This window comes from Solanum tuberosum, unplaced genomic scaffold (genome assembly GCF_000226075.1).
Source record: "Solanum tuberosum cultivar DM 1-3 516 R44 unplaced genomic scaffold, SolTub_3.0 scf00046, whole genome shotgun sequence".
NCBI lineage: Eukaryota > Viridiplantae > Streptophyta > Magnoliopsida > Solanales > Solanaceae > Solanum > Solanum tuberosum.
This window is the reverse complement of record NW_006238971.1, coordinates 2,398,654-2,401,248: the sequence shown is the minus strand read 5'-3', so window position 1 is coordinate 2,401,248 and position 2,595 is coordinate 2,398,654. Positions and strand designations below refer to the sequence as shown.

At 37.9% G+C, this 2,595-nt stretch overlaps 1 long non-coding RNA gene across 1 annotated transcript; it reads right to left on the bottom strand.

Moving 5' to 3' along the window:
- Window positions 1-1,610: 1,610 nt before the first annotated feature.
- Window positions 1,611-1,933, bottom strand: LOC107059900 (uncharacterized). The gene is made up of 2 exons (XR_001473016.1): window positions 1,802-1,933; window positions 1,611-1,704 (listed from the first exon to the last, which is right to left on the bottom strand). It is a non-coding gene; the product is annotated as an uncharacterized lncRNA (long non-coding RNA).
- Window positions 1,934-2,595: the final 662 nt, after the last annotated feature.

The following is a 2,595-nucleotide window of genomic DNA, read 5'->3' as shown; positions in this document are numbered from 1 at the left end:
GTGCATTTATGTGGAACAAATACTGCAAGAAAGTCCATCCTATAATGGAAAAAAGCTTAGGGGGATCTCATAGTTGGAGGAAGATGGTGATGATTAGGGAAGAGGTGGAACATAATATTTGGTGGCAAACCATTAATGGGTCCTCAAGTTTCTGGTATGACAATTGGACAAAGCTAGGGGATCTATACTATATAGAGGGGGACAATGCTAAGGAAGAAGAAATAGAGGTCAAAGAGTTTATTCATAATAGGAGTTGGGATAAACATAAGCTTCTGAATCACATATCAGAAGAGATAACAGAATGTATAATAGATAATATTAAACCAGAGTTAATTGAGGGGAGGAATGATAAAGCTTGGTGGATGTTGGAAAATAATGGAGAATTCAGTGTGAAATCTGCCTGGGAGGGTTTGAGGAATAAAAAGGAGAAAAGAAGAGACTTTGAATTTATTTGGGATCCCAAAATGCCTTTTAAATTATGTTTCTTCTTGTGGAGGGTGTGGAAAAGAAGGGTAGCTATAGATGATAACTTGCAAAGGATGAACATACATTTTGTCTCAAAATGTTGGTGTTGTGATGAAAGCAAACATGAGACTATGACCCACCTTTTTCTAACAGCTTCTATAGCCAATAGGCTGTGGAAGCAGTTTGCTATTTGTGCAGGTATAAACATAGAAGGCATGCATTTGCAACAACTAATCACAAAATGGTGGATCAGAGATGCTAATATAAAGCTAATGGCAATTCAGAAAGCAGTTCCAGCAATGATAATGTGGGCTCTGTGGAGGAGAAGGAACACAATCAAACATGGAGGAAAATGCAGTTATAATCAGATGAAGGAGCAGATCAGAATTCAGATACATCTTGTCATTAAGTTGCAATACCCTTGGATACAAACGATCCCTACAGAATGGCAGGATATAGTCAAATATCTTAATGAATACAAACCTAAGCTTTATGCCATGAGCGTAAGATGGGTTCCACCACCAAGGAATAAAATTAAAGTGAATACAGATGGTGCTTGCAGAGGGAACCCTGGACAAAGTGCTTATGGATTTTGTATTAGGGATGAATATGGTAATCTTTTATATGCACAGGGAGAAGATATTGGTTTGAGAACCAACACGGAAGCAGAAATCATTGCAATATTGGAGGCCCTAAGATACTGTAAAAGGGTTGGATTAGAGGGGTTTTTGGCTGGAATCAGACTCTCTTAGCATTGTTAACTGTCTAAGGAACTCTTGGAAAAGTTCCCCTGGGGAAAAGAGTTGAGCAGGTGGAGGAATGTAGGGTATTAATGGAGATCAACAAAGTAAGGATTCAACATACACTGAGGGAGGGGAACAATTTAGCGGATTTCATAGCTAACGCAGTGATAGGAGCAGTAGGATTGGTTCAGTTCAACACATTCATAAGTCTACCTACGAAAGGAAAATGCATTTTGAACATGGACAAGGCTCAAGTTCCTTCATTGAGAATCCGAACTAGACCAATCAAAAATCAAGCAACAACATATACAGAGGAGTAACAGAGGGCATTCAGTCACATAGCAGATACGGAAATGGAGAAATAGTACAAGTTTTAGTGGTGTACGATACACAATTGACTAACCTGAGTGTTGTGGAGACCTTAAGGAGCACCAATGTTTTGGATCTGAGAGCTGCAATTACGCCTGGCTCAAGATCACTGTCTGAATATGAAAAGCTACAAGTCGAGTTATCAGATTGGAAGCAGATTTGACATCAACAATTACAAATGCGAAAAGGGCGTAACAATGGAGAGAAGGTTAATTGATGCTTACCTCAACTGCAAACTCAATAGAGATGAACATGGAGGCACCAATCAGAGGCTGCTGAGACAAAGAAGAAAATGGTTTCCTAAAAACCTTCAAACCTGTATTTCTTGGACCGACAAAGTAATAGGGTAGGTCTATTTTTGTTTATTATTTGTTTTTGTATTTGGGGTTATGAATAAATAAAAGGTCTACTGGACTACATATTCATTAAAAAAAAAAAAGGTTTTTCTTGCAGGGCTATCATACTTAATACATATTTGTGCTAACCCATATTTCTTTTAATTTTTTACAAAGTGTAGGGTTTGGAGACTTGAGTACTATTCTTGGAAGATAGGTTTCTAATGAGCATGGAGTTTAAGATTTGGTGAGTCCTCACAGCTTCATGGACAAACCCATTATTACCTTTATGTCTTTTGTTTTACCTTTAGAGCTTTTGTATGGGCTATATCCCTAAGTGTTATTCAAGTGTAGTAGATGGTTTGAGACATAGTGTCATAGACTTCCGCCTACTTTTATAAAAGACTTTGATTGTAATGAAAAGTTTTAAATTTCCACAAAATTTCCTATGTTTTTATGGTATGATGTGCTAGAGGTTTGTATAAGGCTCTTCGGAGTTTTGTATGCCGTGTTACGTCTAGGGGCTACTCTCGGGTTGTAACACAAGATGATATATGTACCCTTTGGAAATTATCTTTCTAGCCTTAAGGTAAGAGATAAATTGACCTACAGGCACTGAGCTACTACCCTTCCATTCTAAGACAGGCTCATTTGGAAACTGAAAGGGAACGATCCTAGTTCTA